We start from the raw sequence: 12,502 nt of genomic DNA, 5'->3' as shown, positions 1-12,502 counted from the left end.
GTGGGAAGGGGGGAGTGGGAAGGGGGGAGAGTGGGAAGGCGGGGAGAGTGGAAGGCGGGGAGAGTGGGAAGGCGGGGAGAGTGGGAAGGCGGGGAGAGTGGGAAGGGGGGAGAGAGAGTGGGAAGGGGGGGAGAGAGAGTGGGAAGGGGGGAGAGAGAGTGGGAAGGGGGGAGAGAGGGAGGGAAGAGGGGGGAGAGAGGGAGGGAAGAGGGGGGGAGAGAGGGAGGGAAGAGGGGGGGAGAGAGGGAGGGAAGAGGGGGAGAGAGGGAGGGAGAGAGGGAGGGAAGGGAGGGAGAGAGGGAGGGAAGGGGGGGAGAGAGGGAGGGAAGGGGGGAAGAGAGGGAAGGGGGGAGAGTGGGAAGGGGGGAGAGTGGGAAGGGGGGGACAGAGTGGGAAGGGGGGAGAGAGGGAGGGAAGAGGGGGGAGAGAGGGAGGGAAGGGGGGAGAGAGGGAAGGGGGGAGTGAGGGAAGGGGGAGAGAGTGAGGGAAGGGGGGGAGAGAGTGAGGGAAGGGGGGGAGAGAGTGAGGGAAGGGGGGAGAGAGTGAGGGAAGGGGGGGAGAGAGTGAGGGAAGGGTGCGAGAGAGTGAGGGAAGGGGGGAGAGAGGGAGGGAAAGGGGGGAGAGAGGGAAGGAGAGGGAAGGGGGGAGAGATGGAGGGAAGGGGGAGAGAGGGAGGGAAGGGGGGAGAGGGGGAAGGGAGGTGGGAAGGGGGCGAGAGGGAGGGAAGGAGGGGAGAGAGGGAGAGAAGGGGGGAGAGAGGGAGAGAAGGGGGGAGAGAGGGAGGAAAGGAGGGGAGAGAGGGAGGGAAGGAGGGGGGAGAGGGAGGGAAGGAGGGGAGAGAGGGAGGGAAGGAGGGGGGAGAGGGAGGGAAGGAGGGGAGGGGAGAGAGGAAGGGAAGGAGGGGAGGGAGGGGAGAGAGGGAGGAAGGAGGGGAGAGAGGGAGGGAGGGAAGGAGGGGAGGGGAGAAAGTGAAGAGAGGGAGGGAGGGAAGGAGTGGAGGAGGAGGGAAGGGGAGGAGGGACGAAGGGAGAGGAGGGGAGGAGAGAGTGGAGGAGGAGGCAGAGGGAGGGGAGTGGAGGAGGGAGGCAAGCAGGGGAGGGAGAGGAGGCGAGTTGGGAGGGGGAGAATCAGGAGAGGGCAGGGGGGAGCAGAGAGGAGGGAGGTGAGGGAGTTGGGGGGAGGGGTAAAAGATGCCACAGTCACTGCTGATCCTGGTAAAAACATCCTTGTTTTCCCTTTCCGAACAGTGTAAAACCTCACCTTGAGTATTGAATGTGTTCTGATGTGAGCAACTCACAGATCTGATACTGAACATTACCCTCTGCTCAACGAAGACCTGAGAGATTCTCCAATCCAACGATCCAGGCTGAAATTCTCCTGAAACTGTGCCTGCCTGTTACAGCAGGTTTCAGCTATCAGATCCCACCATCTATTATTGATCAACAGAGCTCCGAGAAAACAAACAACAGCCCAGTTATTTTAGACACCTCCTGGGGCTCAGCGTTCAGTCATTTCCCATCTCTCTCTCAGACTCTTCCCCCAGGGTCACATACCCCCCCATTCCGGCCCGAAACACATTCCCTTTCACACACGCACCCCAGTGAGAGTCAGTGCGTGTGGGACCCAAACCCCAGTGACAGTCAGTGCGTGTGGGACCCGTACCCCAGTGACAGTCAGTGCGTGTGGGACCCAAACCCCAGTGAGAGTCAGTGCGTGTGGGACCCGTACCCCAGTGAGAGTCAGTGCGTGTGGGACCCGTACCCCAGTGAGAGTCAGTGTGTGTGGGACCCGTACCCCAGTGAGTCAGTGCGTGTGGGACCCAAACCCCGAAGAGTCAGTGCGTGTGGGACCCCTACCCCAGAGAGAAAGTGTGTGTGGGACCCGTACGCCAGTGAGAGTCAGTGTGTGTCGGACCCGTACCCCAGTCAGAGTCAGTACGTGTGGGACCTGCACCCCAGTGAGAGTCAGTACGTGTGGGACCTGCACCCCAGTGAGAGTCAGTGTGTGTGGGACCCGTACCACAGTGAAAGTCAGTGCGTGTGGGACCCGTACCCCAGTGAGAGTCAGTGTGTGTGGGACCCGTACCCCAGTGAGAGTCAGTGCGTGTGGGACCCGTACCCCAGTGAGAGTCAGTGTGTGTGGGACCCGTACCCCAGTGAGAGTCAGTGTGTGTGGGACCCGTCCCACAGTGAGAGTCAGTGTGTGTGGGACCCATACCCCAGTGAGAGTCAGTGCATGTGGGACACCTACCCCAGAGAGAAAGTGTGTGTGGGACCCGTACGCCAGTGAGAGTCAGTGTGTGTGGGACCCGTACCCCAGTGAACGTCAGTGCGTGTGGGACCTGTAGCCCAATGAGAGTCTGTGTGTGCGTGTGGGACCCGTACTCCAGTGAACGTCAGTGCGTGTGGGACCTGTACTCCAGTGAGAGTCAGTGTGTGTTGGACCGGGACCCCAGTGAGAGTCAGTGTGTATGGCACCCGTACTCCAGTGAGAATCAGTGTGTGTGTGTGGGAGGGACCTGTACCCCAGTGAGAGTCAGTGCGTGTGGGACCCGTACCCCAGTGAGAGTCAGTGCGTGTGGGACCCGTAGCCCAGTGAGAGTCAGTGTGTGTGGGACCTGTACCCCAGTAAGAGTCAGTGTGTGTGGGACCCGTACCCCAGTGAGAGTCAGTGCGTGTGTGACCCGTGCTCCAGTGAGAGTCAGTGCGTGTGGGACCCGTACCCCAGTGAGAGTCAGTGTGTGTGGGACCCGTACCCCAGTGAGAGTCAGTGCGTGTGGGACCGTACCCCAGTGAGAGTCAGTGCAGTGTGTGTGTGTGTGGGAGGGACCTGTACCCCGTGAGAGTCAGTGCGTGTGGGACCTGCACCCCAGTGAGAGTCAGTGTGTCTGGGACCTGTACCCCAGTGAGAGTCAGTGCGTTTGGACCTGCACCCAGTGAGAGTCAGTGCGTGTGGGACCCATACCCCAGTGAGAGTCAGTGTGTGTGTGTGGGAGGGACCTGCACCCCATTGAGAGTCACTGTGTCTGGGACCTGTACCACAGTGAGAGTCAGTGCGTGTGGGACCCGTACCCCAGTGAGAGTCAGTGTGTGTGGGACCCTTACCCCAATGAGAGTCAGTGTGTTTGTGTGTGGGACCCGTCCCACAGTGAGAGTCAGTGTGTGTGGGACCCATACCCCAGTGAGAGTCAGTGCGTGTGGGACCTGTACCCAGTGAGAGTCTGTGTGTGTGTGTGGGACCTGTAGCCCAGTGAGAGTCAGTGCGTGTGGGACCCGTACTCCAGTGAGAGTCAGTGCGTGTGGGACCCGTACCCCAGTGAGAGTCAGTGTGTGTGGGACCCGTACCCCAGTGAGAGTCAGTGTGTGTGGGACCCGTACTCCAGTGAGAGTCAGTGTGTGTGTGTGGGACCTGTACCCCAGTGAGAGTCAGTGCGTGTGGGACACGTACCCCAGTGAGAGTCAGTGTGTGTGGGACCTGTACCCCAGTAAGAGTCAGTGTGTGTGGGAACCGCACCCCAGTGAGAGTCAGTGTGTGTGTGTGGGAGGGACCTGTACCCCAGTGAGAGTCAGTGTGTGTGGGACCCATACCCCAGTGAGAGTCAGTGTGTGTGGGACCTGTACCCCAGTGAGAGTCAGTGCGTGTGGGACCCGTACCCCAGTGAGAGTCAGTGTGTGTGGGACCTGTACCCAGTGAGAGTCAGTGCGTGTGGACCCGTACCCCAGTGAGAGTCAGTGTGTGTGGGACCCGTACCCCAGTGAGAGTCAGTGTGTGTGTGTGGGACCTGTACCCCAGTGAGAGTCAGTGCGTGTGGGACCCGTACCCCAGTGAGAGTCAGTGTGTGTGGGAGCCGTACCCCAGTGACAGTCAGTGCGTGTGGGACCTGTACCCCAGTGACAGTCAGTGCGTGTGGGACCTGTACCCCAGTGAGAGTCAGTGCGTGTGGGACCTGTACCCCAGTGAGAGTCAGTGCGTGTGGGACCCGTACCCGAGTGAGAGTCAGTGTGTGTGGGACCTGTACCCCAGTGAGAATCAGTGTGTGTGGGACCCGTACCCCAGTGAGAGTCAGTGTGTGTGGGACCCGTACCCCAGTGACAGTCAGTGCGTGTGGGACCCGTACCCCAGTGAGAGTCAGTGTGTGTGGGACCCGTACCCCAATGAGAGTCAGTGTGTTTGTGTGTGGGACCCGTCCCACAGTGAGAGAAAGTGTGTGTGGGACCCGAACACCAGTGAGAGTCAGTGTGTGTGGGACCCCCGTACCCCAGTGAGAGTCTGTGTGTGTGTGTGGGACCTGTAGCCCAGTGAGAGTCAGTGTGTGTGGGACCCGTACTCCAGTGAGAGTCAGTGTGTGTGTGTGGGACCTGTACCGCAGTGAGAGTCAGTGTGTGTGGGACCCGTACCCCAGTGAGAGTCAGTGTGTGTGTGTGGGACCTGTACCCCAGTGAGAGTCAGTGTGTGTGGGACCCGTACTCCAGTGAGAGTCAGTGTGTGTGGGACCTGTACCCCAGTAAGAGTCAGTGTGTGTGTGTGGGAGGGTCCTGTACCCCAGTGAGAGTCAGTGTGTGTGGGACCCGTACCCCAGTGAGAGTCAGTGTGTGTGTGTGGGACCTGTACCCCAGTAAGAGTCAGTGTGTGTGTGTGGGAGGGTCCTGTACCCCAGTGAGAGTCAGTGTGTGTGGGACCTGTACCCCAGTGAGAGTCAGTGCGTGTGGGACCCATACCCCAGTGAGAGTCAGTGTGTGTGGGACCCGTACCCCAGTGAGAGTCAGTGCATGTGGGACCCCTACCCGTGGGAGTCAGTGCGTGTGGGACCCGCACCCCAGTGAGAATCAGTGTGTGTGGGACCCGTACCCCAGTGAGAGTCAGTGTGTGTGGGACCCGTACCCCAGTGAGAGTCAGTGTGTGTGGGACCCGTACCCCAGTTAGAGTCAGTGTGTGTGTGTGGGACCTGTACCCCAGTGAGAGTCAGTGCGTGTGGGACCCTTACCCCAGTGAGAGTCAGTGTGTGTGGGACCTGTACCCCAGTGAGAGTCAGTGCGTGTGGGACCCCCGTACCCCAGTGAGAGTCAGTGCGTGTGGGACGCCTACCCGTGAGAGTCAGTGCGTGTGGGACCCGTACCCCAGTGAGAGTCAGTGTGTGTGGGACCCGTACCCCAGTGAGAGTCAGTGCGTGTGGGACCCGTACCCCAGTGAGAGTCAGTGCGTGTGGGACCCGTACTCCAGTGAGAATCAGTGCGTGTGGGACCCGTACCCCAGTGAGAATCAGTGTGTGTGGGACCCGTACCCCAGTGAGAGTCTGTGTGTGTGGGACCTGTAGCCCAGTGAGAGTGTGTGTGTGTGTGTGGGACCTGTAGCCCAGTGAGAGTCAGTGCGTGTGGGACCCGTAACCCAGTGAGAGTCAGTGTGTGTGGGACCCGTACCCCAGTGAGAGTCAGTGTGTGTGGGACCCGTACCCCAGTGAGAGTCAGTGCGTGTGGGACCCGTACCCCAGTGAGAGTCAGTGCATGTTGCCCCCGTACCCCAGTGAGAGTCAGTGTGTGTGGGACCCGTACCCCAGTGACAGTCAGTGTGTGTGGGACCCGTACCCCAGTGAGAGTCAGTGCGTGTGGGACCCGTACCCCAGTGAGAGTCAGTGAGTGTGGGACCCATACCCCAGTGAGAGTCAGTGTGTGTGGGACCCGTACCCCAGTGACAGTCAGTGTGTGTGGGACCCGTACCCCAGTGAGAGTCAGTGCGTGTGGGAACCGTACCCCAGTGAGAATCAGTGTGTGTGGGACCCGTACCCCAGTGAGAATCAGTGTGTGTGGGACCCGTCCCACAGTGAGAGTCAGTGCGTGTGGGACCCGTAACCCAGTGAGAGTCAGTGTGTGTGGGACCCGCGTACCCCAGTGAGTGTCAGTGTGTGTGGGACCCGCATACCCCAGTGAGAGTCAGTGTGTGTGGGACCTGTAGCCCAGTGAGAATCAGTGCGTGTGGGACCCGTACCCCAGTGAGAGTCAGTGTGTGTGGGACCTGTAGCCCAGTGAGAATCAGTGTGTGTGGGACCTGTAGCCCAGTGAGAGTCAGTGCGTGTGGGACCCGTACCCCAGTGAGAGTCAGTGTATGTGTGGGACCCATACCCCAGTGAGAGTCAGTGTGTGTGTGGTACCTGCACCCCAGTGAGAGTCAGTGTGTGTGGGACCCGTAACCCAGTGAGGGTCAGTGTGTGTGGGACCCGTACCCCAGTGAGAGTCAGTGTGTGTGGGACTCCCGTACCCCAGTGAGAGTCAGTGTGTGTGGGACCTGTACCCCAGTGAGAGTCAGTGTGTGTGGGACTCCCGTACCCCAGTGAGTCAGTGTGTGTGGGACCCCCGTACCCCAGTGAGAGCCCGTGTGTGTGGGATCCCCGTACCCCAGTGAGAGCCCGTGTGTGTGGAACCCGTTCCCCAGTGACCGTCAGTGCGTGTGGGACCCGTAACCCAGTGAGGGTCAGTGTGTGTGGGACCCGTACCCCAGTGAGAGTCAGTGTGTGTGGGACCCGTACCCCTGTGAGATTCAGTGTGTGTGTGTGGTAACTGTCCCCCAGTGAGAGTCAGTGTGTGTGGTAACTGTCCCCCAGTGAGAGTCAGTGTGTGTGGTACCTGCACCCAGTGAGAGTCAGTGTGTGTGGGACCCGTACCCCAGTGAGAGTCAGTGCGTGTGGGACCCCTACCCCAGAGAGAAAGTGTGTGTGGGACCCGTACGCCAGTGAGAGAAAGTGTGTGTGGGACCCGTACGCCAGTGAGAGTCAGTGTGTGTGGGACCCGTACCCCAGAGAGAAAGTGTGTGTGGGACCCGTAGCCAATGAGAGTGTGTGTGTGTGTGTGGGACCTGTAGCCCAGTGAGAGTCAGTGCGTGTGGGACCCGTACTCCAGTGAGAGTCAGTGCGTGTGGGACCCCTACCCCAGAGAGAAAGTGTGTGTGGGACCCGTAGCCCAATGAGAGTCTGTGTGTGTGTGTGGGACCTGTAGCCCAGTGAGAGTCAGTGCGTGTGGGACCCTTACTCCAGTGAGCGTCAGTGCGTGTGGGACCCGTACCCCAGTGAGAGTCAGTGCGTGTGGGACCCTTACTCCAGTGAGCGTCAGTGCGTGTGGGACCCGTACGCCAGTGAGAGTCAGTGCGTGTGGGACCCGGACCCCAGTGAAAGTCAGTGCGTGTGGGACCTGTACCCCAGTGAGAGTCAGTGTGTGTGGGACCCGTACCCCAGTGAGAGTCAGTGTGTGTGGGACCCGTACCCCAGTGAGAGTCAGTGTGTGTGGGACCTGTACCCCAGTGAGTCAGTGTGTGTGTGAGATCCCCGTACCCCAGTGAGAATCAGTGTGTGTGGGACCCGTACCCCAGTGAGAGGCAGTGCGTGAGGGACCGGTACCCCAGTGAAAGTCAGTGCGTGTGGGACCCGTACCCCAGTGAACGTCAGTGCGTGTGGGACCCGTACCCCAGTGAGAGTCAGTGCGTGTGGGACCTGTACCCCAGTGAGAGTCAGTGCGTGTGGGATCCGTACCCCAGTGAGTCAGTGCGTGTGGGAACCGTACCCCAGTGAGAGTCAGTGCGTGTGGGACCTGTACCCCAGTGAGAGTCAGTGCGTGTGGGACCCCTACCCGTGTGAGTCAGTGCGTGTGGGACCTGTACTCCAGTGAGAGTCAATGCGTGTGGGACCCGTACCCCACTGAGAGTCAGTGCATGTGGGACCGGGACCCCAGTGAGAGTCAGTGTGTGTGTGACACGTACTCCAGTGAGAGTGAGTGCGTGTGGGACCCATACCCCAGTGAGAGTCAGTGTGTGTGTGTGGGAGGGACCTGTACCCCAGTGAGTCAGTGTGTGTGTGTGGGACCTGTACCCCAGTGAGAGTCAGTGCGTGTGGGACCCGTACCCCAGAGAGAAAGTGTGTGTGGGACCCGTACGCCAGTGAGAGTCAGTGTGTGTGGGACCCGTACCCCAGTCAACGTCAGTGCGTGTGGGACCTGTACCCCAGTGAGAGTCTGTGTGTGTGTGGGACCTGTAGCCCAATGAGAGTCTGTGTGTGTGTGTGTGAGACCTGCAGCCCAGTGAGAGTCAGTGCGTGTGGGACCCGTACTCCAGTGAGAGTCAGTGTGTGTGGCACCCGTATCCCAGTGAGAGTCAGTGCGTGTGGGACCGGTACCCCAGTGAAAGTCAGTGCGTGTGGGACCCGTACCCCAGTGAGAGTCAGTGTGTGTGGCACCCGTATCCAGTGAGAGTCAGTGCTTGTGGCCCCCGTACCCCAGTGAAAGTCAGTGTGTGTGGGACCTGTACCCCAGTGAGAGTCAGTGCGTGTGGGACCCGTACCCCAGTGACAGTTAGTGTGTGTGGGACCCGTAGCCAGTGAGAGTCAGTGTGTGTGGGACCCGTACCCCAGTGAGAGTCAGTGTGTGTGGGACCCCCGTACCCCAGTGAGAGTCAGTGTGTGTGGGACCCCCGTACCCCAGTGAGAGTCAGTGCGTGTGGGACCCGTACCCCAGTGACAGTCAGTGTGTGTGGGACCCGTAACCCAGTGAGGGTCAGTGTGTGTGGGACCCGTACCCCAGTGAGAGTCTGTGTGGGACCCCCGTACCCCAGTGAGAGTCAGTGTATGTGGGACCCGTACCCCAGTGAGAGTCAGTGCGTGTGGGACCCGTACCCCACTGAGAGTCAGTGTGTGTGGAACCCGTACCCCAGTGACAGTCAGTGCGTGTGGGACCCGTACCCCAGTGAGAGTCAGTGTGTGTGTGTGGTACCTGCACCCCAGTGAGAGTCAGTGTGTGTGGGACCCGTAACCCAGTGAGCGTCAGTGTGTGTGGGACCCGTACCCCAGTGAGAGTCAGTGTGTGTGGGACCCGTACCCCAGTGAGAGTCAGTGTGTGTGTGTGGTACCTGCACCCCAGTGAGAGTCAGTGTGTGTGGGACCCGTACCCCAGTGAGAGTCAGTGCTTGTGGCCCCCGTACCCGTGAAAGTCAGTGTGTGTGGGACCTGTACCCCAGTGAGAGTCAGTGTGTGTGGGACTCCCGTACCCCAGTGAGAGTCAGTGTGTGTGGGACCTGTACCCCAGTGAGAGTCAGTGTGTGTGGGACTCCCGTACCCCAGTGAGTCAGTGTGTGTGGGACCCCCGTACCCCAGTGAGAGCCCGTGTGTGTGGGATCCCCGTACCCCAGTGAGAGCCCGTGTGTGTGGAACCCGTTCCCCAGTGACCGTCAGTGCGTGTGGGACCCGTAACCCAGTGAGGGTCAGTGTGTGTGGGACCCGTACCCCAGTGAGAGTCAGTGTGTGTGGGACCCGTACCCCTGTGAGATTCAGCGTGTGTGTGTGGTAACTGTCCCCCAGTGAGAGTCAGTGTGTGTGGTACCTGCACCCCAGTGAGAGTCAGTGTGTGTGGGACCCGTACCCCAGTGAGAGTCAGTGCGTGTGGGACCCGTACTCCAGTGAGAGTCAGTGCGTGTGGGACCCCTACCCCAGAGAGAAAGTGTGTGTGGGACCCGTACGCCAGTGAGAGAAAGTGTGTGTGGGACCCGTACGCCAGTGAGAGTCAGTGTGTGTGGGACCCGTACTCCAGTGAGAGTCAGTGCGTGTGGGACCCCTACCCCAGAGAGAAAGTGTGTGTGGGACCCTACCCGTAGCCCAATGAGAGTCTGTGTGTGTGTGTGGGACCTGTAGCCCAGTGAGAGTCAGTGCGTGTGGGACCCTTACTCCAGTGAGCGTCAGTGCGTGTGGGACCCGTACCCCAGTGAGAGTCAGTGCGTGTGGGACCCTTACTCCAGTGAGCGTCAGTGCGTGTGGGACCCGTACGCCAGTGAGAGTCAGTGCGTGTGGGACCCGGACCCCAGTGAAAGTCAGTGCGTGTGGGACCTGTACCCCAGTGAGAGTCAGTGCCTGTGGGACCCGTACCCCAGTGAGAGTCAGTGTGTGTGGGACCCGTACCCCAGTGAGAGTCAGTGTGTGTGGGACCCGTACCCCAGTGAGAGTCAGTGTGTGTGGGACCTGTACCCCAGTGAGAGTCAGTGTGTGTGTGAGATCCCCGTACCCCAGTGAGAATCAGTGTGTGTGGGACCCGTACCCAGTGAGAGTCAGTGCGTGTGGGACCTGTACCCCAGTGAGAGTCAGTGCGTGTGGGATCCGTACCCCAGTGAGTCAGTGCGTGTGGGACCCGTACCCCAGTGAGAGTCAGTGCGTGTGGGACCTGTACCCCAGTGAGAGTCAGTGCGTGTGGGACCCCTACCCGTGTGAGTCAGTGCGTGTGGGACCTGTACTCCAGTGAGAGTCAATGCGTGTGGGACCCGTACCCCACTGAGAGTCAGTGCATGTGGGACCGGATCCCAGTGAGAGTCAGTGTGTGTGTGACACGTACTCCAGTGAGAGTGAGTGCGTGTGGGACCCATACCCCAGTGAGAGTCAGTGTGTGTGTGTGGGAGGGACCTGTACCCCAGTGAGTCAGTGTGTGTGTGTGGGACCTGTACCCCAGTGAGAGTCAGTGCGTGTGGGACCCGTACCCCAGAGAGAAAGTGTGTGTGGGACCCGTACGCCAGTGAGAGTCAGTGTGTGTGGGACCCGTACCCCAGTCAACGTCAGTGCGTGTGGGACCTGTACCCCAGTGAGAGTCTGTGTGTGTGTGGACTGTAGCCCAATGAGAGTCTGTGTGTGTGTGTGTGAGACCTGCAGCCCAGTGAGAGTCAGTGCGTGTGGGACCCGTACTCCAGTGAGAGTCAGTGTGTGTGGCACCCGTATCCCAGTGAGAGTCAGTGCGTGTGGGACCGGTACCCCAGTGAAAGTCAGTGCGTGTGGGACCCGTACCCCAGTGAGAGTCAGTGTGTGTGGCACCCGTATCCCAGTGAGAGTCAGTGCTTGTGGCCCCCGTACCCAGTGAAAGTCAGTGTGTGTGGGACCTGTACCCCAGTGAGAGTCAGTGCGTGTGGGACCCGTACCCCAGTGACAGTCAGTGTGTGTGGGACCCGTAGCCCAGTGAGAGTCAGTGTGTGTGGGACCGTACCCCAGTGAGAGTCAGTGTGTGTGGGACCCCCGTACCCCAGTGAGAGTCAGTGTGTGTGGGACCCCCGTACCCCAGTGAGAGCCCGTGTGTGTGGGATCCCCGTACCCCAGTGAGAGTCAGTGCTTGTGGCTCCCGTACCCCAGTGAAAGTCAGTTTGTGTGGGACCCGTACCCCAGTTAGAGTCAGTGTGTGTGGGACTCCCGTACCCCAGTGAGTCAGTGTGTGTGGGACCCCCGTACCCAGTGAGAGCCCGTGTGTGTGGGATCCCCGTACCCCAGTGAGAGCCCGTGTGTGTGGAACCCGTACCCCAGTGACAGTCAGTGCGTGTGGGACCCGTAACCCAGTGAGGGTCAGTGCGTGTGGGACCCGTACCCCAGTGAGAGTTAGTGCGTGTGGACCCCTACCCGTGAGAGTCAGTGCATGCGGGACCCATACCCCAGTGAGAGTTAGTGCGTGTGGGACCCCTACCCGTGACAGTCAGTGCGTGCGGGACCCATACCCCAGTGAGGTCAGTGTGTGTGTGTGGGAGGGACCTGTACCCCAGTGAGAGTCAGGGTGTCTGGGACCTGTACCAGAGTGAGAGTCAGTGTATTTGTGTGTGGGACCCATCCCCCCGTGAGAGTCAGTGCATGTGGGACCCCTACCCCAGAGAGAAAGTGTGTGGGACCCGTACTGCAGTGAGAGTCTGTGTGTGTGTGGGACCCGTACCTTTGTGAGAGTCAGTGCGTGTGGGACCGGGACCCCAGTGAGGGTCAGTGTGTGTTGGACACGTACTCCAGTGAGAGTCAGTGCATGTGGGGCCCGTACCCCAGTGAGAGTCAGTGTGTGTGTGTGTGGGACCCGTACCCCAGTGAGAGTCAGTGTGTGTGGGGACCCGTACCCCAGTGAGAGTCAGTGTGTGTGGGACCCGTACCCCAGTGAGAGTCGGTGTGTGTGGGACCCGCGTACCCCAGTGAGAGTCAGTGTGTGTGGGACCCGTACCCCACTGAGAGTCAGTGTGTGTGGGACCAGTACCCAGTGAGAGTCAGTGTGTGTGTGGGACCCGCGTACCCCAGTGAGAGTCAGTGTGTGTGAGACCCGTACCCCAGTGAGAGTCAGTGTGTGTGGGACCCGCGTACCCCAGTGAGAGTCAGTGTGTGTGGGACCCGTACCCACTGAGAGTCAGTGTGTGTGGGACCAGTACCCAGTGAGAGTCAGTGTGTGTGGGACCCGTACCCCAGTGAGAGTCAGTGTGTGTGGACCCGCGTACCCCAGTGAGAGTCAGTGTGTGTGGGACCCGTACCCCACTGAGAGTCAGTGTGTGTGGGACCAGTACCCAGTGAGAGTCAGTGTGTGTGGGACCCGCGTACCCCAGTGAGAGTCAGTGTGTGTGGGACCCGTACCCCAGTGAGAGTCAGTGTGTGTGGGACCAGTACCCAGTGAGAGTCAGTGTGTGTGGGACCGTACCCAGTGAGAGTCAGTGTGTGTGGGACCCGCGTACCCCAGTGAGAGTCAGTGTGTGTGGGACCCGT

The sequence above is a fragment of the Heterodontus francisci genome, unplaced genomic scaffold, assembly GCF_036365525.1.
Source record: "Heterodontus francisci isolate sHetFra1 unplaced genomic scaffold, sHetFra1.hap1 HAP1_SCAFFOLD_1273, whole genome shotgun sequence".
Taxonomy (NCBI): Eukaryota; Metazoa; Chordata; class Chondrichthyes; order Heterodontiformes; family Heterodontidae; genus Heterodontus; species Heterodontus francisci.
Note: the sequence above shows the minus strand (reverse complement) of the source record.